Below are 24,411 nucleotides of genomic sequence, written 5' to 3' on the forward strand. Positions count from 1 at the left end.
AGAGGGTACGCCCCGGGACCAGAGTCCAAGGCCCTGACCACCCGCACGTGTCTTTCCGAGCTCTGTGCTCGGGCCCTCTGGTCTTGCGTTCACACGGCCTGTTTGCTCTCGGCTGCTCAGAGTGGGGGATGCGGTCCTGGCGGTGACACTGCTCCAAGAGCCCCACCAAACGTCATTGGACAAGGTGGGAAATGTCTCGATGCTAAAAGCAAAACAAAAACAGAAAACCCTTGGTGCCCTGTGGCTTCCTCCCCAGCTCTGAAACAGGTATTTCCGCAATTAACAGAGGAACCATACGGGATCCGGGGGCTTGTATGTAACCTTCTCGCCTTCATCACGGGGGGAGACGTAGACATGATCGCTGGGAGTCTGAATGGCAGATTTCGTTTGGAAAGTTCGCTTTAATGGACGGTAGCGACAGCCTCCAGGGACATTGGCTCCTCATTGGATCGTCCCGTACTCCAGCCCTTGTCAGACTTCTGCATCTGAATCTCTCTATTTGCTCGAAAACCCACGAGGTGAGTATCACTTTTATCCCCATTGAGCAAACAAAGCAAAACGAAGCCCAGGCCTGGCCCTCGGAGAGGCTGGGGCAGGTGTCACGGTGGGTCGTGGGGGGCTCACCGCGGCGCCCCAGGGCCTTGCCGCGACACTCAGCGTGATCTGTTACTGTCACAACTGCAGCCCTTTCGTTAAACGTGCCTGTCTGAAGACGCCTGAAATGTTTGGCTTGTGGTGCTCATGGGGCGGGGAGGTTATTGGGTAGGCTACCATGAAAACTGTCTGGAGAAGGTCCGGAGAGATGGGCTGCTTGCAAATGAGCCTGAGCTGTCCTCGTCCAGTGTCCGTTTCTCCTGAGGTCACTTCTTTCCAGACCGGCCCGGCCGGGAGAGAACGTGAGGTTCGACGCGGTGAGCGAGGGAGATGGAGAGGCGCACGGGTCATGGTGCTGGGAGAGGGAATCTAAAGCCCGTGTTACAGGCAATTAGGACGCCTCTGGATGAGGAACCTCTTGTTAGCCTCAGCGCTGCGCCATTCATTTGTCGGGTTCGCTTTCTAAAATAAAGCACCGGTGACTGGGAGTAAATCTCAGTGTGCTTTGGCTTCCCGGGGTGTTTCAATTTCCCGTGCATTGCTTTTGACGGTGGGGCTCACGGACTGACACGGGCTCTCCCGTAGCTTTGGATTTTATCACATGCCCGGGAGTGGGAAGGTGAAAATCCCTACACAGAAAAGACAAAACAGAACAGAAGCTCAGTAAACAAAAATAACAGTGGAACTCCAACCCCCAGAGATCTGTGTGTGGCCCACAGCTGTGCTGGGCGGTGTCCCTTCTGGTCCCAGTCGTGGGGCCAAGTGTGCAGGTGCGGCCTGCTGGGAGCGAGCTCGGCCCCGTGCGCGAGGAGGCTTCTCTTGTTTCTGTCTGCAGACAGCCATTCTTTACTGCTGTTGGTGCTCTGACCCTGTTTTGCAACCACCCCACACTCCTGTCCCCCGAAATCCCAGGTCTCTGCGTGATGGAGTGGGGCTGTGGCTCCTGGGGACGTGAGCATCACCCCCAGTACCAAGGCCCACACTGAATCCCGAGGGACTATTCCCCCCGCACCCCCAAGAGCCAGGACGAGCCCTCGCCCCCAAATTTAGCGCCTTTCTGGCTGACTTCCAGATCTGTGCCAGATTGTGACCAGGCCTACTTCCCAGAAGTCTGACCCCTGGATATGGCAGGACTTACAGCAGTGACTTAGCACAAAGTGACATAGGGAATGCCTCGTGCGAGCTTGCCAGAGTCAGAGTAGAACCAACACCCCGAACCTTCTAGTGTTTTCCGTCAGTGGTGGTGACAATCCCGGAACGCTGACCAGACACAATACAGACTCAGGCTGAATACTGTCAGATCCAGCTGGGCCTGGGACTGCCGGCATGCACCCCGCACCCTCAGGTTCCCCCACCTTCTTCCCCCATGGCCCCTCCCAGGCCCCCCTTGCCCACTGGTCTGGCCCGTCATGGCCACAAACGGCAGACCCCCGGGCAGGTGCTGGCAGGATCCTGGGGCGTGGGAGGAAGGAGAGGCCAGGAGATTTCTCCTCCTCTTCTCTGCTATGGCTGATCCTCCCTCCATCATCACATGCCTGTCCTCTGAGGTCCACAGACTGCAAACAGGCCCCCTTTCTGAGGTCCTGGTCTCCAGATTCATCATCCCCATTAGCCTCGGGCTCTGCCCGCATCACCTCCTCTGTTCCTCCCCCAGGCACAGTAACCAGGTTGCTGCTGCTAAGTTCTTGTGGGCGCCCCAGTCTGGTGGATGTCCCAGTCTGGTGGGCGACCCACCTTTCCCTTCACCTTTGCGGCCACCCTCACCCCACTGGCTGGCCTGGGTTCCGTTGCCTCGACCAGGCTGAGGCTCGTACAAGCTTGTGGACAACCCACCACATTCAGGGTCTATAATTTGGGTCCATGGTGATAAAATATTCACAGGGAGGCTAGCTGGAGCCAGAGGAAGGGCAGGTCGGTTTCATTAGCGGCTCTGAGCCTTTGTTTTCAACGTCTCCATAGATGGGCATTTTTCATTCTGCCAGGGGCCCCAAATCTGGTTATTTTACAGGTAACAGAGCCCAGTGGGGCCCGTGCTGAAGGCTGGGCGGGAGGCCTGCGTGTTGGCGGGGTCACCTCTGTGGGCACCGAGCGCACAGAGGGGACAGCGAGCCCGTGCGCCCATGGCGGGAAGGCCCCCAGGGCTGTGATGTGTGACGTGCGCTGGCTGAACGGGGAGGCCGTTCCGTCTGGATGCTGCACCGCCGAGCTCCGCGGCCGAAGGCCACCCTCGGCTGTGCTCAGACCCACCTGACGTCCCCCCGCGGGTGCCGCTGGCAACGTTGGGTGGGATACTTGGCGCGATTGAAATTTGGACAATCAGGGTATGACACCAGAAACAGAGTTCACCCAGAAGGTTTCCGCTGGAGTCTCGACAACGAGGAAATAGGAACTCAACACTATATGGTGTATCTATTTGATCTTTCAAATCCCCTTTTTGCCTTAGCAGTGAAAATCGTTTTAAAAAATACAAAGACAAGTATGGAGGAAAGGGCTTTCTCTGTGGTGTAAATCATAACCACCAGAAGGCCATGTCTGGGGGCACAGGAACCAGCCGATGTCTTCTGTCGCACCAGTGTGCCCATCCTGGAGCAGCAGGAAATGGACGTAAAGGATCAGCAGCGATGCCCTTTGCCGCAAGAGGACAGCCATGTATCTAAACGTACACACGGAGATTGAACACCCCAGGCTCGCACTGAGAAAGGACTCTCGACGTTTTGAAGCCTGCGGGACGTCGAAATGTTTGAAGCTCAAATCTGAGAGCGGCACATTTTGAGCATCCGTTGAGGGAGGAAGTATGTGGTGACGATGATGCCTTTACTGTACTTGGAGAGCCGTCCGCACGCGTTCGAAGAGGCGCTGGTGTCCCACACGTGCTCCCAGCTGCATGCGCTTTGTCCCCATGGCATGCTGAATGCTCCCTTGTTCCCTGGGGCCTGCTGTTCTGGTCCTTCTCTCCCCCTGCGGGGCCCCCGCCCCCCACCAGGGCAGCTCACCGTCAGAAGCAAGAAGGAAAGAAATGCACCACCGTCCACAAAGTGGCTTCTTTCTCCTGGGTGACGGTTCCCGCTCGTGTGCAGCCTGACCCCCACCTTACAGGCACAGTCTTAGCAAGGGCCCCGCAGCGCACGCTCACTCACACCTGTGCTCTTCCGCTGTCGTCTTCTGTTCTAGGGGTCTCGACGCTCGAGCCTCAGCCTCGTGACGAGCACTCAAACACTTAGCCTCGTGACGAAGCTTGTTCCGAGCGACCCTCGCATCCGTGTGCAAGGTGGCGGGATGGCGGCCGCGGGCTGGCCCTGCTCAAGGCACTGAGCCAGCGAGCGTCCCAGCAGCCTCCGCACCCATCGCTGCCTTTACGTGAGCCAGGCTTCGGTCTTCGCTTCCTGAAGGTTCCTGGACACACCCCCCGCAGCGGGAGCATGCGGCGCTGAGCCCCTGCAGACAGCCGCAAAGCAAAACCAACGTTTCGGTTGATTCAGTCTCCCCAGGCCACATTACAGCTGGTTTACATTTCTTGATCAGAGATCTCTAATCTTGCCTTAGCACGGGCCCTCGTGTGACTTCCCTCTTCTGCTGAAATTTAATTCCATTGGGCAAATATGTATAACCATTCGTTGCTCACACTGTGTCCTGAGACAAGCAAGGGAGTGGGAGAGGTGCCCTTCAGAAAGGCCCAGATGCCGCAGGACAGGGCTTCCAGGCTGCCGGTGCAGGAAGAGGGAAGGCGCTGCCTCGGTCCGGTTGCAGGGCAACAGCAGCACTAGCGGGCTTTATGCGTCTGGTCTGCCATCACTCGCTGTTTGCAAACTGGGGACCAAGGAATCTGCTGCCGCTGTCTGAAGGGGAGCCAGTGGTGTGGGCCCCGGCCCGGGGCCAGGTGAAGACCAGTGTCCCAGATGCAGAAGTCGAGCAGAGAGTGAATTCTCCTTTCCTCTGCCTTTTTTTCCGTCCGGGCCCTCGGAGCACTGGACGAGGCCCACCCTCGTCAGAGAGGACAACCTGCTTCACTGCCTCAAATATTAACCTCACCCAGAAACAGCCTCACAGACACAGCCTGAATCAGGTTCGAGCAAATACCCCGGGTGCCTGTGGCCCTGGTGGATGTAAAATTGACCCTTCCAGGTGGACAGGCCCAGGTGGGTGTGGCCGGCTGGCCATTTCCCTGATCGCCCCTAGAGTGATGTGGTCCTCACGGCCTTCCAGGAAGTGGGCTAAGATCTGTCTGCGTGCTTCCCAGAGCAGTGAATAAGGCTCTGTCTCCCAACCTCATCCACGCCTCCCTGGGCTCAGGCTGTGAACCCCCGTCTGGACGTATCCATGGCGAGCGGGGTGAGCGGGTTGCATAGGCCGAGCCTTGTCCCCAGTGACCACTGGGGAGCCGTGTGGCCGCACCTGCCTCTCGGCGCTTGGTGGGAAGAATAGAGCCAGTCCCATACAGGGAGGACGTGTTGACCGAGGGGACAAAGGTGGAATCGTTCCCCCAGGCCGGCTTGTGGTGTTGTCAGCTGGAGAACACCGTCTCGCTTGAACAGAGCCCGCCATGGCCTCACATAATGAAGTGCAAACAGGATTTTGAAAAAAGGGTGCACAGCCCACAATTTTGTAAGGAGCTCTGGTTGGACTTCCTGCCTACACTGAGTTTAATTGGTAGGCCATCCACATCAGACATTTTCACGCAATGTCTACCCTTCGGCAAGGTTCCCACGGAGCACAGAAAGTGGAAAGAACCTCTTCCCATCTGCTGGGTGGCCACACATTAGGAACAGTGATAACACCCAGCGACAACCCACATTTCACGTTCTTCTGCAGCGCTTTCTATGGTCAAAGCTTTCTCCTGCCTCCGGTAAGTCGAAATTTTGTTGGTCGTCCCTTATTTTTCTAACCGAAACGCCTACCCGTTGGCCGGGAAACAACAAGACTCATTCGAATCTAATGGCCTCGGTGTGGAATTGCAATCTTGGAGATCGAGTAACGCTTCAGACCTCACCCCTCCCGAAGAGGACAGGCAAATAAGTGGTCGGGAAAGGTGCGTGGTTCTGCTTTTCCAGTCATGGGGTCAGGAGGTCGTCCGTCCCCAGGCGGCCGGCAGTTAGGGCGCCCACGATGCCACACGGTCACGAGGCACCGCCTGGACCAGACCCCGGGGCGGGACGTGTTCCACCCGGAGGGACACAGACCGTCCGTAGGGCTCAGGTAGAGACACGGCCGCAACATCTACCGTTTGCCCCGAGATGGTGTTTCACACGTTTTAGATTACGGAGCTTAAATTAGCATGTCTGATAAGACACACGGCCTCCGTCCCGTCAGAGGGGCACCCGGTGCGGCCTCTGCGGCCAGCACCGTGACCTCCGAGCAGTCAGGGGAGTCACCGCTGGAAATTATTTATCACCGAGCAGTCATTCCATTTCAGCCTCCTGGGTCTTTCGCATCTAATTGACACAGCAATAATGGCCTATGAACTTTTGATCCAATTAATTGTTAATGAGAGGTTTGATTAGCAAATAAAGGGCCTATTAGGTTGGCTGGTTGTCTTTCTGTCATAATAGCGGGGTCAACATTCCGCAAAGGGAAAAGCGAAAGGGGTGCCGGCTATCCACTCCTTTAAATAAGCCACGTGAGCTGTGGTCTTTGACACCAGTTTTGCCTCCCCCCCCCAGAAACTCACAGGCAAGCACACACACACTATATATTTTTTAAAGTGTACTTACGGATGCTTTAAAAAAATTATAATGATCACGCTTGCCCTCAATGACTGTAATTTCGAATTCTACTGACCCAGTGCAAACTGCAGAAGAAATCCTATTTCTTCTTCTGTGATTGGCTTCCTTATATATATTTTTTCAAAATGAGCATGAATTTACATTTTTCTGACTCTAAAAGTAGTGTATGCTCATCGGAACGGGTTGAGAGCGTCACGGAGCACATTTTTGGCAAGTGAAGGCCAGCCGCGACTCCGCCGCTGGGAGGGAGTAATGGCTAGCACCCTGTTGCCCGTCAGACCCCGTGGGCGGGCTGGGCACCTCCAGGGGGCGCTGTTCGTGCCCGGATCCACCTGAGTGGCTGGGAAGTGGGGCCGTGCCCACCTGCACAAGCGCTGGCCCGGCCTGGACGTTCTTGTACACGTACTTATGAGAATATGTGCGTCTATGTGGTTTAAAAAATGGGCTAGTTTTGTTGGAATCCTTCGTTTACAGTAAACTTATAAATTGCTTTCTCCAAGAAATCTTCTTGTCATGTTCTGAGTCCTCCCTGAAGAATGTGAAGTCTTGGGACGCCTGTCTGCTGGCTTTCACTGGTGCTTGGTGCATAGAAACTGTTTCTCTACCCGTCAGGTGTGTGTGGGGTCCCAGACCACCCCGGCGAGACCCACGGTAATGAGCACTGGTTTCTGCTCTGCCTACGACAGGTAAGTCCGCAGGAAGAGCCGGTGTGCTGGGTGCTCACAAGGACCGCTCTCAACTCCAGGTGCCACTTGCTGTGTGACAGGGTCACAGCGTGCCCGGAGAAGCTTCTGCTGAGAGTTCACCTGCAGAGCTTCGCACTTGTGATGCTAATATATTTTTGAGAGTGAACACATCAAGTTGTCAATCAATCCAGCCTACAGATCGTGGCATTTCAGCTCCCTGACTTATTAAGTGTGTGACCTTCTGCAGTGAGCTCGGCTCCTGGGAGCCCCACGACCCTTCTCCATGTGAAGAGTGGGTGATCACGGGTGAGCCTCGGAGCCCGTCTGTTCTGAGGCACTGGGACCCAGAAAGCATTCGGCAAATAAGAACCGTGAGTGCTGTTCTTTTTTATAGCGCAGTTCTAGTAATGGGAGTCTGATATCCGCATGGGGTGTGGTTGAGTTAAATCCAATGGCCCTCTTCTTAAACGGTAGACAAAATGGGTGCGCTGATAACACGGACAGAGGGACAGAAGGTGGATGATCGTACCTGGAAGCTGCCAGGCATGGGCCACGTGAACCGAACGTTGGAGCCTTCGGGCAGCCGAGGACGATGGGGTTTAATCGCACTCTTACACTTGGTGGGTTCGCCCTCAACAACAGGGGCACATATTTGGCATGCTGAAACAGTGTGTTTTACCTCTGGTTCCACGTCGTGTAAGCCTGACAAAGGCAAGTCAGGCTGAGCAGCCCAGGACCTTCTCTCACCATGGAGAGAAGGGGCCCTATGTGTTTTCAGAGCCATGCCAAGCAGGAGGGGAAGTGTCTTGAGGGAGGACGTGCACTGGGATTACCTGGAAGGAGAAGTGAACGGAGACAGCGGGAAGAGGCAGGCATAGAGCGGGGCAGATATGTTCAGGCTGGCGCAGGGACTCTAGGCACAATTCGTGGTGGGGTCTGGGGGACATGCTTCTTGAAGAAGCCCAGCACCTGACTGCCCTGCCAGGGTGGGGCAGGGGGAGCAGTGGCAGACGGGCAGACTGGGGCTCAGCTCGCAGATGCCTGCCACCCTCTCACACCATCTGGTCTCTGTGCATGGGTGTGGAGCTGTGGAGACACCTGGCGAATTGGTGGTGGGACAAGAAGCCACAAAGATTTTTTGGTAAAGAGGTTGACTCTGGAGCAAGATGGCAGCGTCTTGCTCCAGATGACCAGATGGCACTTTTGTATCTTCGAGGTGCTCCGTGCGCTCTCTGGGTCAGACGCTCCACCTCAAGGACCCAGCGAGGCAGCCAGGCTCCTTTCCACCCCCACCATCATGGGATCATCTGACCACCCCTCTCCCCGCCTTCACTCAGGGACCATCTTGAACCAGAGGAGGAAGAAAGTCTGGAAGGAGACCAGTTACTCCAGAGAGATCACGTTTCCTTTCGTAAGAAACCACCAAACTGTCTCCCAGAGTGGCTGCACCACGTGGCACCCCCACCAGCGATGAGTGAGAGACCCTCGTGCTCCACACCCCCGCCAGCCTTTGCTCTGTCTGCGTTCCAAGATTTTGGCCATACGTGCATAATGGTATTTCGCTGCTTGGTTCTTTTTTTTTTTTTTAACTCGCATTTGCCGAGTGACACGTGACACAGGGCATCTTCCCGTATGCCCGTCGGCCTTCTGTATGTCATCGTCTTAGGTGAAGCGACTGTTGCCGTCTTTCATCCGTTGTTTAACCAGGTTGTTTATTTTCTTATTGTTGAGTGTCAAAAGTTCTTTGTATCTGTGGGATGAGAGGCTTCATCAGACGAGTCACTGGCTCATCTTCTCCTTTTCTAGACACTGTCTTTCACAGAGCAGAAGCTTTTAATGTCAGGTCCGGCTAACCAGTTCTTTCTTTCATGGATTGTGCCTTTGATCCATGGAAAAAGACATACGCAAAGTCAGTTGGGTTTTCTCTTATTCTAGGAGTGTTATAGTTTTGTGTTTTACATTTGAGTCTGTGATCCGTTTTGAGCTGAGTTTTATGAAGAGTGTGAGGACTGTGTCTGGATTCATTTTTTTCTACATGTACATGTGGACATCCGGTTGTCCCAGCACCAGTTGTTGAAAGGATTGTCTTTGCTCTTTGTCAAAGGTCAATTGCCTCTATTTATGTGGGTCTATTTCTGGGCTTTCTATGGTGTTTCATCGACCTATTTGTCTGTTCTTGGTTGTTGTCACTTTATAGCAAGTTATTAAGTCAAGTGGTGTGAACCTTCCAACTTTGTTCTGCTTCAGGATTGCATTGGCTATTCTGCTTTTTTGCCTCTCCGTATAAACGTTGGGGTCAATGTTTTGGTATCCACAAAATAACTTGCTGGAATTTTGATTGGGATTACATTGAATCTATGGGCCAAGTTGAAAAGACTGACATCTTGACAATGTTGAGTCTTCCTACAAATGAACATGTGATATCTCTCCACTCATTTACTTCCTTGGTTTCGTTCATCAGAGTTTTGTAGTTGTCTTCATATAAACCTTTTACATATCTTGTTAGCTTTATGTCCACATAGTTCGTTGTTTACAATGCTAATATTAATTGTATTGTGCTTTTAATTTCAAATTCTACTTGTTTCGCATTGGCATATAGGATAATTGAATTTTGTGTATTAACCTTGTATCCTGAACCTTGATTTTATGGTTATTGTTTCCTGGAGTTTTTGGTAGACTCTTCTGAATTATCTACATAGACAATCATGGCATCTGTGATCGAAGTCAATTTTATTTTTTCCTTCCCAATCTGTATACTTGTGTTTCCTTTTCTTTTCTTTTCTTATTGCACTAGCTAGTACTCCCCGTACGATGTTGAAAAGGAGTGGTGAGAGGGGACATTTTTGCTTTGTCCTACTCTTACTGGAAAAGCCTCCAGTTTCCCATCATCGAGTATGTTGTTGACTGAGTTCTTTTTGTTTGTTTGTGTGTTTGTTTTGTTTGGTAAATATTCTTTTTCAAGTCGAGGATGTTCCTCTCCCAGTTCTACTTCACTAAGTTTTTATCATGAGTCAGTGTTGGATTTTTGTCAAATGCTTTTTGCCCATCTATTGACATGATAGTGTGATTTTTCTTTTTTAGCTTGTTGGTATGATGTATTACATTAAATGATTTTTGAATGCCAGACTAGCTTTGCATAGCTGAGATAAATTCCACTTGATTGTGCTGTTAATTATTTTTATACATTCTTGGATTTAATTTGCTAATATTTTCTGGAGTGGTTTTTGCATCTGTGTTTGGGAGAGATACTGGTCTGTAGTTTTCCTTTGCTAGTAATGATTTGTCTGGTTTAGTATTAGGGTAATGCTGGCATTATAGAATGAGTTAGAAAGTATCCCATCTGCTTCTAACCTCTGAAAGAGATTGTAGAGAATGGGTATAATTTCTTCCTTAAATGTTTGGTAGAATTAATCAGTGAACCTATCTGGGCCTGGTGCTTTCTGTTTTCAAAGGTTGTTGACTTTTTTACGTAATTTCTTTACAGATATGGGCTTATTAATTTATTTCTTCTTGTGTGAGTTCTGGCAGATTGTGTTTTTAATGGAATTGGTTCATTTTAGCTAGGGTATCAAATTGGTGGTTTTAGAATTGTTCATAGTATTTGGTTATTATCCTTTTAATATCTATAGGACCTGTAGTTATGTTTTCTCTTTCCTTTCTGATATTAGTGATTTGTGTCCTCTCTTTCTTTCTCAGGTAGCCCAACATATACTTATTGGTTTTATTGCTTTTTTCAAAAACACTAGCTTTTGCTTTCATTGTTTTTCTCTATTGATTTCCTGTTTTCAGTTTTATTGACTTCTTCTCTAATTCTTACTATCTCTTTACTTCCGTTTACTTTGGGTTTAATTTCTTTTCTTAATTTCTTTTTCTAGTTCCCACATTGATTTTGGATCTTTGTTTCTTTTTTAATATGTGCGTTTAAAGCTATAAATTTCTGTCTAACATTGCTTTCACTGCATCCCACAAACGCTGATAAATTGTGTTTTCATTTTCATTTACCTCAAAATATTTTTAATGCTTATTTATTTTTGATAGAGCGTGAGGAGGGGATGGGCAGAGAGGGAGGGAGGGGCAGAGAGAGAGAGGGGGACAGAGGATCCGAAGTGGGCTCTGCGCTGACAGCAGTGAGCCGATGTGGGTTTAAACTCACAAACGGTGAGATCATGACCTGAGCTGAGATCGGACGCTCAAACCGACTCCCCTATTTCAAAATATTTTTAAATTACTCTTTATGTGTTTTCCTTGACGCATGTGTTAATTGGAAGTGTGTGGTTGAATGCGTTTAGGGATTTTCTAGCTCTCTTCCTGTTACTTATTTCTAGTTCAATTCCATGTGGTCTGAACGAAGGTGTGGTGTGACTTCTGCTCTTTTGTGTTTGTGTGTGTCCTAAGGCCCAGAAGGTGGTCGGTCTCGGTGAATGTTCCATGTGTGTTTGAGAAGAATGTGTTCTGTATTGTTGGGTGAAATAGTCTACAGATGTCAGTTAGGCCCTGTTGACTAATGGTGTCGTTCAGTCCAGTTACGCCCTTACGATATTCTGCCTTCTGGATCTGTCCGTTTGTGATGGAAGGATGGTTAAGTGTTCAACTGTGGCAGTGGGTTTTTCTTTTTCTCTTTGCAGTCCTGTTAGCTTTTGCCCCATGTGGTTCGATGCTCTGTTTTAGGTATACAGATCCTATGTCTTCTTGGCCAAGTGGCCCCTTTTAATTATGTAATACCCCTTTTTTTTATCCTTGATAACTATATTTTTGTTTTGAATTTGCTCTGTCTGAAACTAATATAGCTTTGCTTCCTTTCTTCTGGTTAGTGCCAGCCTGGTATGCTTTTCTCCATCTATTTACTTTTACTCCATACGTGTCTTATAATCACAGCGGGTTTCTTCTGGATGGTGTGTACCTGTGTCTTGTTTCTGATCCACTCTGACAGTCTCTGTTATTTAATCAAGGTATTTGGACCACTGAGGCTCGGTGGTTATTGGTGTAGCTGGAGTAATGTCTACTGAATTTGTTGCCCTTTCCTCTTTGTGGTTTGAGTGGAGTATTTTGCACGATTCCATTTTATCTCTTTACTTAGCATGTGAGTCATACTTCTTTTTAGTTTACTTTTGTCGTGGTCCCCCTGGCATTCGTAGTACACATTCACAAGCGAGTCACACATCCACCTCCAAATAATGCTACACTAATTCACACGTAGTGAAAATATCTTATAATAAAAACATCTTAATTGCTACCTCTCATCGCTTGTACAATGCCTGTTATTTATTTTACTTAAAAAAATTTTTTTACATTTATTTATTTTTGAGAGCTAGACACAGTGTGAGCAGGGGAGGGGCAGGGAGAGAGAGGGAGACGCAGAATCGGAAGCAGGCTCCAGGCTCTGAGGTGTCAGCACAGAGCCCGACACGGGGCTCGAACTCAAGAACCGTGAGATCATGACCTGAGCCGAAGGTGGATGCTCAACTCACTGAGCCACCCAGGAGCCCCTGTTTTACTTATATATAAGCTGCGTAAGCACACGTCTTTACATGGATGTGGATATGTACACACGCATAAGATATATACATAAGAATCAGATACATTGTTGCAATACATCAATTAAAAATAAAAAAAACAAGTTTTTTATTTTACCTTCACTTACTCATTCTCCAATGCTTTTCATTTCTTTATGTTGAGCTGAGTGTCTTTGTTGTGGTTTTGGGGTTTTTTTTAAATCTTCTCCTTTAGTCTTTTTTATTCTTTTTTTCTTTTAGTCTTCTCCTCTGTAAAAAAACTCCTTTCAACATTTCTTGCAAGGCAAGTCTACTGGCAATAAATTTCCTCAGTTTTTGTTTTTCTGGGAAAGTCTTTACTTCTCCTTCACTTTTGAAGCATAATTTTGCAGAACCCCAAGTTTTTGTTTTCAGTTTTGTCTCTCTCAGCGATTTAAATATCTCGCTCCGTTCCTTTCTTGCTTTCATGCCTTCTGAGCACAAGTCGGAGGAAATTCTTATATTCGTTTCTCTGTAAGTAAGGTGTTTGATTTTTTTTTCTGGTTTCCTTCAAGATTTTTTTCTTTCACTTCGCTTTTGCGTAGCTTGAAGGTGATGTGCCCGGATCTGGTCTTGGTGCCCCTGGCCCCTCTTGTGTTGTTCTCTGAGCATCCTGCACCGCGATTTGGGGTCTGACATTCACGTGGGAAAACTCGAAGTCGTGATTGCTGCAAATATTCTCTTCTGTTCCTCTCTTGCTTCTCCTGACATTTGTATTCTAGGTGTTAAACCTTTGTAGTCGCCCCACAGTCCCTGGGTATCCTGTGGGCATTTTTTGTTTGCTTGTTTTTTGTTTTTCATCTTGTTCTCTTTTCAGCTTTCGAAGTTTCAGTTGACGTAGCCTCACATCCAGATGCTCTTTCCTCAGCCATAGCCAGTCCACTCATCAGCCCATCAAAGGCATTCTTCATTTGTAAAAGGGGTTTTGATCTCTAGCATGTCTTTGGATTCTTTCTTCACGTTCGCCCCTCTCTGCTCCCATGGCCGCCTGCCCTTGCATTCTCCTTGTCCATCAGAGCCCTTAGCGTGTGAATCCCGGTTGGTTTATACTCCCCGTGTGATCATTCCAACATCCTTGCCTTGTCGAACGCTTTGATGCTTGCTCTGTCTCTTCAAATTGGCTTTTGCCTTTTAGTCTGCCTTGTGAGTTTTGACACGCTGTACGAGGTAAAAGGAGCTGCTGTAAGTGAGCATCTCCAGTGTGGCAGTGAGGAGTGGGGAGAGGGGTGTTTTCTATTCCTCTGGTTAAGTCTTGGGGTTTTAGTGAGTGCGTGCTCCCAGACCGTGTCCCTCTGTGTTTTTCTCCCTTGTTGACTGGGGCTGGTTGGCTAGAGTGGGTTGTATTTGGGTATTTCCCTTGTCCCACGTAGAAGGCTGGAGCTGACAGGGCCTGGGTATTCCCCTTCCCCTGGGTCACCTAGGTTCTGATAATACTCTAGCAGATCGGGCTCTGTCAGCCCCTTTCTCATGGGGCAGGCTTTGTTGAGAACGTCAGAAAGCTCCAGTGACTTTCTATATGGCTCCTTTCCCACATCCCCTGCTGGAAGTCTGAGGGGATTGTGTTCCAGTATTTACTGTGGGGAACTGGTCAAGCCCCTGGGGGTAAATCTCACAATATTGTGGGAGTCCCTCTACCACTGGGACCCCTTGGAGCTCTTAACTCCCAGAATTGTCCACCCTGAGCCTCTAGGAATTCTTCAACTATAGTTCAGGTTTTCCACTCTTGTTCTGGTTCCTGCTCATGGGCTCCTTCTCCAGAAAGCCATAACTGTCTGAGTCACTGGTCTCTCCCATCTGTGGGCAGCCGTCTTCCCTGTGGCCTCTCTTCTCTTACAGGCCCAAAGAGAGTTGTTGATTCTTTAGCCGGTTAGTGTTCTATTTCCTGTTAGGATGCATGTTAAGCCCAAGGTCCTCTTGAGAGGTTCTTAAATCAACAAAAATAATTTGCTTACTGACCTGTATAAATACGGGGCTGATGATAAGTCAACAAAAGGAGCAGACACGATAGTTTTGAAACTGTAGTCATTTCCTGATACAAAGATTATGTCTTGAACTATGTTTACATGATAGTAGGTAAAGCAGAGATTCAATAAATACCTTGTTATTTAATAAAGAAAAGTCAGCTTGATTATCTCAAGCCAAATGATTTAACTCTAGGAACCGAATGATCTGAATCAGTTATTGACCTTGACTAAATTAACCGGCTAATTGTCAAATTTTTACCTATTCTCTCCTCTTCTTCTCTTAGATCAAATAATACAACCACTTACTTCTTAAAACTCGTAAAGCATGAAGATTAAAACTCTTTACCTCAAAGGCCCCAATGAAATTAGTAGGCCAGATTCCAACTATAATGGAATAATTGAGACAGCAGCAGACTCCCGCCACAGCCAGCTACAAAACTCGACAAAACACAGGAAGCAGTGGTTTTCATTCAGTGTATCACAAGCAGGGCAAAAAGGTGAAATTCAGGTGGTGAGTCCCATGATTCCCCAGCTCTCACCTGGTGATCGTCTACTTCCCACATCAAAATGTAACAAATTGGATGCAGACAGTGGGAAATACCCAGCATAAAGTAAGAAGTCTAAAATGTAAAGATGTGGGGCCCAGGGGTGACTCAGTCAGTTGAGCATCCGACTTCGGCTCAGGTCATGATCCCGGGGTCCATGGCTTCGAGCCCCGTGTCCAGCTCTATGCGGACAGCTCGGAGCATGGAGCTTGCTTCGGATTCTGTGTCACCCTCTCTCTCTGCCCTTCCCCTGCTCACACTCTGTCTCTCTCTCTCTCTCCCAAAAATAAATACTCGTTAAAAAATTAAAAATGAAATAAAATGTGAAGATGTACAATATTGAATGTAAATAACCTTATAGTAAACATGAAATGTAATAAGAGTTTTAGATGAGAAGGTAATAGATGAAATAAAAAATTTTAACTATGAATCCAAGAAAAAAATAGCAATGAACAACAGACAGACAGACAAACAAAAAAGCATATCATGGCTAAATAATAAATGAAGAGTGAAATGGTTGATTTAACTCAATCATCACACACAGACAGTGAATTATAAGGCCGAAATTTCAGGCTGGTTAGGCAAGTTGGACCCAACTAAATTCTGTCTCTCAGAGGCGTGTTTCGTATATAAAGACATATACTAAAAGTGGGAGGACAGGATAGATGTGTCCTGCAAAGACATGACAGAGCTGGTCTGCTTATGTTGGTATCGGGCAAAGGATGAGCTGGGCTGTATCCACTCTAGAACGTTCTAATCATCAGAAGGCAATGCCAATCAAGTACACGAAACAGCACAACCACAGTCTGGAGGAAAGAGTCACAGCACAGGTGTGTGACCAAAGACTTGGGTCAGGGATTTTCATACATGTGTAACACCTGGATACAAGCCTTTGTGCACACGGGGCGGGCGGGGGGGGGGGGGCACAGGCATGCATGCATTTTACAAATTGCATCTGTGTGATGCATAGATATATACACACATATGCAAACAGAACCAGCGGGAAAACTTCTCAAGCAGAGAAGGACAAATCCCACGTGATCTCATGTATACGTAGGAGCAAAAGCAGAGACAGAAATGACAAAGAAAAACGGAACTCAGACCCAGAGCACAGGCTGGCGGTGCCAGAGGCAGGGCCAAAGAGGGTCAGAAAGTACAGACTTCCAGTTATAAAATAAGTAAGTTCTGGGGACGGAAGGCAGAGCATGGGGATTACAGTTCCTGACGCTATTGTGTTAGAAACGCCTTCTAATGGGATGACCATTCTAACTGAAAAGTGGGCAAGCTATTTGAACAGGTACGCCTCAAAAGAAGGTACATACATGGCAATCTGCTCGTGAAAGATGTCCAGGGTTGTGAGTCGTCAGGCGTGTATACACAACATTCACGACGACCTCAGATCTCTGTACAACTTAAAAGGATGAACGGTGCCAACGGCCAGAGAGGACAAAGCCAACAGAGCCCTTGCACACTTCTGGGGAGTAGACAGCAGGACAGTCCTCACGTGAAGCAATTGTAACGTTAAACTTGCGCCTGCTACGTGAGCCACTCCTAAGTCCTTACGTCAGAGAAATGAAAACTTACATCCATGAAAATGACTATACCAAAATGTTCACAGCAGCTTTATTCTATCAATGGATAGATACTGATAGATACGTTAGCTAAATCTATCGATGTGTAAACAAATCGCCATGCATTCATACCATGAAAGAATATTCGGCTATGAAAACAACTGAATTACTGATGCTCCCAACACAGGTACACCTCACAGCCTCATGGTGAACAGAAGAGCCCAGACATAAATGAGAAAAAATGTGTAATTCCACTCACATGAAATTCTGGAACCGGCAAAATACAAGTCAGATCAACGTTGGCCTGCGGAAGGGCCTATCCCTTGAGAGGAGGCCCAAGAGAACTTTCTGGAGAGATAGTAATGCTCTATGTTTTGATGGCAGGAGTTTCTCTGGTGCATACATCTATCAAAACTCATCTAACTGTACGCTTACAACATGGGAACTTTATTGTATGTAAACGATACCTCGACGAGGTCGATTTACAATCATGAGGCTAAGCGAGAGTTCGCCAACTTATCCAGTCTCCATACCATGTTCTCGGCAAGCATTTGTGCTGCCCCGCGTCACACGCTTGCATGAGGGATGCGGTCCCTGCGTAAACACGACCGCAGCTCATCTGTCTTCACCGCGTTCGGTCAGGTCTGGAGACGTGTGGCTGTGTGTCTCAGGAAGGTGACAATTGAGGGCTAATCCGATTCTAACAGCATCAACAACTTCCGTCAGGCTCTCCCACCACCGAGTTCTGGGCGTCCTGAGAATAGACCTATTGTTTGCAAAGCCAACAAGTAAAATTCTTTCATCCAAGGCTGACTCACCCACGGTCATGTTACCCAACTAAACTCTTTTCAATAGTGTGAGTCCTTGCTAGTGGTCATTTACGACTGGTCACCGTGCGTCTTTACTTTGAAATCTCTAAATTTTCCTGAAGGATGCAATTCTCTTGTCTCCACCTAATGCATCAATTATTCAAGCTTTATGAACATTTCCCCAATTATGCCTTTGATTTACTGCTTCAAGCAGTCTGCATTATCTAGAATACATCTGTGAATGTCACTCACGATTTATGCTCTCTCCAGTTTACTGGCCTCATACACTTCGAGGTGCTACTGATTTCATTTCTTTATTTTCCTTCAAAGCCCACAGAGTCCAATGTTTTCTACTTTGCTTAGATTGTTGTTTTGTCATTAAAATTTGTTTTGGCTCCTTCCCAGCTCTTCCATCAGTATGTTATAATCTCACAATTAAAATGTCTAATTTATTTCCTCATGTTCCCGATGTTATTGAAATTGGCTAGCACTCTCTAGAAAGGATGCCAAGATCTTAATAGGCACCAAGGTAACAAAACATTTTGTCTCCTTTTATTTTCTGTTTCCATTATACTAACAAAATAAAATATTTAACCTATAGTCAGATGGAATTCAATTTACCGGTATTTATTTTAGAAATAAATTACTTTGCAACTTTAAGTAACATTGCTTTTATGATTTTCCGTTGAGAACGGAAGTATTGCTATAAAATGGAAAGTTAAGATGTTCATTTTAACAAAACTGTAACTTTAGAATGTAGCTCTCAACGACAGACAATGCTTTACGAGAACGGAGAGTAGTTTACCTTCATTGTCTTTTGGGGGCTGATCTGCCTTTAAATTATTAATCTGACAAGTAGAATAACAGTATTGGAATTTTAAAAATGTAACCTGAAATTTAACTGCTTTGCCTTGGTACCCAAGATTGTCTTTGTGAAGTTTTCTTCACTCTGATGTCAACTTTTATTATTAATTGAAATAATTATTAAATTCATCCCAGAAATAGATGGGTCTGGAACTCTGGGACGAGCAGAGCCCATCCGTGGACTTGAGGGTCTGTGTCTAGGGTGGTCTTTTAGGCTCTCAACCTGCAAGGCTCCCAGAAACCTACTCTCGGGCTCTCCACAGATCATCGCTCACCGAATCCGTCCTGCCAGCCAAGAGGAGAGGCAGTGCCAGACATTAGAACTATTAGAACGAAGCACTTCATTCATTTCTTCTGCAGGCGTTTACTGAAGTCCCAGGAGGCACCGGGCTACATCCACAGCTGGAAACAAAACCAACTGGCCACCGCCCTCACTTTGGCCTCGCGACAGCCAGGCGGTGCTTGAAAGGACAGTGATGACTGGATCTCACTTCAGTGACCACACGGGACCCAGGTAGTGGCTACATTCTGATCGCTGCATAATAAGTCACCCCAAAACTCAGTGGCTGAAGACAGCAATTTAGTTTTAGCTCTGGCGGTTCCGTGGGTTGCTGGGGCTGGATCTCTACCGTGTTGGCGTGCAAGATGGCGTGCTCACACATCTGGCATTGGCTCTGGCTGTGGCCTGGTTGCTCAGCCCTCGGCCAGGGAGCCACAGTGTGGCCACTCTCCACGTGTGGCTTCTCCTGGCACACGTGTGTCCAGAAGGAACGTACCGAGGGCACGCGTCCCAAGAGGCAAGGAGAGGGAGCTTCCAGGCTAGCTGAAGGCTCTAACCGGACGGTTGCAGTGGCCTTTACACTGAGCTGGCTTGGTCTGAGCAGTCATCGGTTCCTCCCATAGTCAACGGGGAAAAACAACAACAAAAAACTTCATCTCAGAGTGGGAGAGGGGCAAGGTCCCGTTGAGGGGAGAGCACGTGGGATGGGAGGAGATGGTGCAGTCAGCTTTGGAAAATAAGATTTACCACCGGCTCCAAGAAAGCTCCTGTGAACGTGTGACATCTATTCTAAGGTCCCTTATTAACATATGAAGTCCGTAAACGGTAAGTCTAATAAACACGTATTGTGTTAGTGTGCAAGTGGTCCAAACATCTTACACACGTAAGCTCACTTACTCCGATGACCTCCCGAAGAAGTGACTAACATCACTATTTTCACTTTGCAGGTAAGGACATTGACCCAAGACACCAACCAGATGCAAAGTCTACACATCGGTGAAGAGACTAGAACTGTCTCTCTGTTGCTGCACCACACGGTATAGGGTGCGTCCTGTGTCACATGGACACTGCTGAGCAGGCGTCGCCCAGAAAAGCAGGTGGACAGGGGCTCCGGGCAAATTAAATACTCACGGAGGATTTCAGCGGAGGAGGCAGAAGGGAAACTTGTGACTGGAGTAAGGTGAAGGAAGGCTGGGGCACAAAGGACACGGGAAAGAGGTGCGGGCACAGCCCAGGGGCTCTGGAGGCTCGTCTGGGACTTTAGATGTCTTTCTTGATGAGAAAGAAAAACTCTGAAATATTTTCAGTATAGGAGTTGTGTGGCCAGACGTGTGGCTTCCAAAGACCACCCTGGGTGCTGTGTGAGAAGGGACTGGAGAAGGCTGGGCGTGGGGACCGAGAGCCAGGGTCTGCCAGGGGGTGGCTCCATTCGTTCACGGGAAGACTAAGGCTGAGCCCCAGGTGGGGCCGGAGATGAAGGACAGTGGACATGCTCGGTACAAGCATGTCGCTGAGGAGCTGCACGGGCAGGACGTGGCAGGGGGTGCTGCTCCGAGATGCCTTCCTGGACACCGGTTCCCATGATGAAGGCTGTGCTGTCGGGGGCACCTGCTTCTAAGAGGGGAACAGGGTAAGAGGGGCACCTGCTTCCAAGATAGGGAACAGGGCAAGAGGCAGACTGGGGGAGAAAACTGTCTGCTTCTTTGCCTCACTCTTCTGGAAGCCTGTGTTGAAGGCAGGAAGACATGAGCAGCATATCCACAATACGCCGGACTACACGCTTTGAGCTCCTGTGTTCGCGCACACCTCTCCAGGGGCTGATGCCCTGAATCTTGGACCACGTGGCCAAGATGCAATCGTGCTGTGGCTTGGGAAGGAGGCAGATCTGTAGGTCCCATGGTGCCCTTATCGTGAGAGTAGTCTGGACACCGGTCACAAAGACCTCGAGCCTCCTCTTGTGGGTGTCACATGTCCTAGCCAATTGGACTTTGGGTGTGGCATGGGGATGGCCAGGTGGGGTGGAGGGAGGGAGGGGAAAAGAGTGACGTCAGGATGAGATGAGAGAGGTCAGGGGCACGTGGGGTACCCGAAAGGGAACACGGGGAGAATTGTTATCGTTGTTCCCATGTTGAGACTAACACTGTGTCTCACCGGCAATGAAAAAGATCAAAAGAAAACACCCTCCCCACCTTCAAATTGCTTGTGAGGCCGACTCCGTGCAAGTGACAGGGGGTGTTTTGCAGCTGCCGCGAGAGGGGGACCAGGGCCGTCAGCAGCCAGAGCTGGAGAGGGTTCTGCAGAAGGGGACGATGTTTCATCCTTCTGGACCCATCAGTTTCCAGGAGGGAACAGCCCTCCTACTGTGGGCACAAGAGTACTTCGTGCTTCCAGACACTGAAAAGGAAAATCTAACATCATTTAAGTTGGGGTTATAGATCGACATTTTCTTTATAAAGCCAACTTCTAGACAGCTTCAGAGTAGTTCTCCGGTTTTGAAACAGGCCAGCTATATTCATTACATTGACTTTCTTTCAGATCTTGATGCTTGGAGAATAATTCCTCATTGGTATTTATTTTGCTCTAAATTAGCTATTTGCTTATTGACCCAAAATAGTTATCATCTCAGCTGGAAATATATTGGAACTCTGGTTGCCAAACAAATATTCAGCAAAAGATGGAGAAAAGCATATGGGGAGGAAAACCCCACCAAGTCTGGGCTGCTGGTGCTCTGGAAGGCGCTCTGGCGGGCCGCCATGTGCCCCGCTGCACGCAGGCACCGGGGTGACAGTGATCGATTCGGCAGTGGGGAGGTGTTAATGATATTCAGCGCTGATGGCTGAGATATTTATCATCTCTGCATTTATCATTATAAAGAGGACGCCAGAGCTAATTAAAGTCTGGGCTAACAGGGTGACCGGGGAGTCTGGGGGGCACCGACGCCCAGAAAGACCTGGGAAAGCTTCCAGCAGGAAGGACACCAACCTTACAGCAAAGCCAATTAACTTAATTCTTCAGGAAAGCGTGTGTGGCACTTTCATTTGGGTAAACTGGAGGACGGGTTTCAAGCACGTCTCCTATTTTGTGCCGAAATCGCAGGCTTGCTAACAGGCAGTGACTGCTGTGTTCCCTCACTCTGCTCCCAGTCCCACCCAACCCCATCTCAGAAAATCCTTACACTTGGGGCGCCTGGGGGGCTCAGCCGGTTAAGGGTCCGACTTCGGCTCACGTCACGATCTCACGGTGCGTGGGTTCAAGCCCCGCGTCGGGCTCTGTGCTGACAGCTCAGAGCCTGGAGCCTGCTTCGGAGTCTGTCTGTCTGTCTGTCTCTCTCTCTCTGTCCCTCCCCCACTCACTCTGTCTCTCTCCCTCTCAAAAATAAATAAAATTTAAAAAATTTAAAAATTAAATAAAATCCTTACATTTAGAAAATGTTTTTAAACATAGAGACCTCTGGGTTTTGTTTGCGCAGCACAGCACGGCTCTCTATGGCTGCTTCAGGATTTTCTGAAATTTTCTACATGTGTAAGTTGAAAGATAAATTCCGGACCTTGTATTCCCTGCTTCATGCAAATCACTGGCATACGTATTGAGACTAATACACAGACCACAGGACTGTGGTGTAAATATTCCACAAGCTTCGATTTCCAAAGTGTAGTTTCCTCAATGCGTTTTCATTAGTATGATTTCCCCCCCTTAGTATCCATGACAATAAATGGCATCATTAAAGAATGGAATTTAATTTTTCCTTTATGAGTTTTAATTAGACACTGACATTTTGATTCTTCTTCTCCACCGAATACCGATCTATAGCCTGTCGTTTTGGGAGGTTCAACTCACCTCTTCGTCTTGAGTCTGATCCAGGAAAATCGAAGATGCCCTTGGAGAAAGCTCTCTGCAAAGGAGGGCGGACAGACTGTATTGAAGAACGTTGGTCTTGACCTTTTGTGGAATGGGGGGACTCTCCGTGGGCCCCTCCCCTTCTGAATGGAAACCGGTGGCCCCCACACCACCCCTGACTTGACGGTGTGACAGGAAAGTGGGGAAGAGTGAGTGTAGCATTTAACGGTATCCGTCCCAAAGATTGACTTAGTCCCGATTTAAGGCAAAGATTAAAAAAGGCTTTTCTCCCTGTGGAACGAAGGAGGAGGTACATTTCTTGAAAGGACACGGGAAATGACATTTGTGCCCACCCTGTTGCTGTGCTGGAGCCTTGACTCGGGGGAAAGTCATCCCAGCCGCTCGGTATGGTGGGAGTGTCCTCCTCACTGGTCATATGACGATGACATCCCAGGTCAGAGAAGTGCAGTGAATACTCCGGGGCAGCTTGGCGGTCAAAGCCAGGTCTTCTGCCCCAGACATCAGGCTATGACCCTCCCAGCTGTGTCCCCGGGAGGAGGGCCGGCTTCCTGGTTTGCCTCCGCAGCTGTCCCATGCAGAGGGCAGGGGTACAAGGAGAAGGCATCATCGGAGCCCCGTTCCCACCTGCAGTCAGAGAGGCGGCCAGGCGGTGGTGAGGGCATGTGGCCTCTGGGTCCACGTCGCTACGATGGGGTTGCTGACGGAGTCCTCCGATCCCGGTGTGATAAGGGAGACGTAAGGGCCATGAGGACAGAGGCTCACCCCGTGCAGAGCCCGTGGCTGTAGGTGTTGGCATCCTTTGTTTCCACACTCTTGGTAGCATGCAGCTGCCCAAAACACTGCCTCAAGAAAAGGGAGAAGGTGAAAAATGATGAAGACCTTAGAGTGAATTTTCAGAAATGGTACACTGCTTTCTCCCAGCATATTTTGAGCTGGCAGTGTAATCAAGATGACATAAAGCGTCCACCTTGCTGTGGTCCCTTCTCTGAACATTAGGTACCTGGAGTTCACAGGGAGCAGAGTCTAGAACTCTCTTGCCCTCTTCGGTCTGGCAGCCTGGGTGCCCCTGAAGATGAGTTCCAGGAGCCAAAAGGCCAACAGAATCCTCATTCATAGCTGGCCTGCGTCCCTAAGACCTGATCAGAGCTGGGACACAGTAAGTGTACGGCCAGTATTTGTGGAATGAGTGGATGGAGGGAGGGAGGGAGGGAGGGATGGATGATTAGATGGGTGGGTGGGTGGGTGGATGCATAAATGAACGAACTTGGGGCCTTCAACCCAACTTTCACCTGACCTACTCAGAATATGACATTGAATTGCTATCCTAAGGTCTGATCTCTATCTAACTCCTACTTTGAGCCCATTCCCGATTTAACAGTGCCTTGGCTCCCAGAGATTTCAAGGCCCTGCCCACGAGGTGGTCACCTACAGTGAGCATGGCCTGGAACTAGGATGACCTTCAGATAGGTCATATGGAATCCAAGGATGGTCCCTGCTCTCCTTCTCTCCATGCTTCACAGTAAAGGCCCGATGGGCACCAACTCTTTATGACTCCACCCTGTGGTTGTGCTGTCTGTAATAAACGTAGCGTTCCGAAGGCAGAAGCGAGGAAAGATCATGGGATATAATGATCAGAAGTGTATGTTTCGTTAAGAATGATAAAGTTCACCATTGGCAAAATGAAGCTTTCTTTTATTAGCACCTGATGTTAATCTAAAAAAACTACTCCACCATTTTAAACACTGTGATTTCATACGAAATTCATTGATGAGCTGAGTTATTCTGGATCTACAATTAGGAGCACATAGCATGCAAATGGTGTGGCCCAATTACACCTCTGTGAACCAGAGGTGAGTATTTAGCAGGGGGAATGTGGAACTTTGTCCAGCACACTGTTAATTATCTTACCCTTCATTAAGTCACTAACCTTGTGGTTCACCAAAGATATGAAGAAACTGATTTTCCAGCTCATAATTTGATTCAGGAGGT

The 24,411-nt window shown here is 48.6% G+C and overlaps 1 long non-coding RNA gene across 2 annotated transcripts in view; it reads left to right on the forward strand.

Moving 5' to 3' along the window:
* LOC113603655 (uncharacterized) overlaps positions 1–20,167 on the forward strand; it is a 29,297-nt gene extending 9,130 nt beyond the window's left edge. The window contains exons 1-4 of one of the 2 annotated variants that reach the window (XR_008290124.1): positions 4,049–5,437; positions 6,815–7,000; positions 18,645–18,798; positions 19,512–20,167. This is a non-coding gene — a long non-coding RNA (uncharacterized LOC113603655). Of the gene's footprint in view, positions 1–4,048; positions 5,438–6,814; positions 7,001–18,644; positions 18,799–19,511 lie in introns of those variants that run through there. The other variant, XR_008290123.1, reaches the window with a different exon arrangement.
* The last annotated feature ends 4,244 nt before the right edge of the window (positions 20,168–24,411 follow it).

Source organism: Acinonyx jubatus, chromosome A1 (genome assembly GCF_027475565.1).
Source record: "Acinonyx jubatus isolate Ajub_Pintada_27869175 chromosome A1, VMU_Ajub_asm_v1.0, whole genome shotgun sequence".
NCBI classification, from domain to species: Eukaryota; Metazoa; Chordata; class Mammalia; order Carnivora; family Felidae; genus Acinonyx; species Acinonyx jubatus.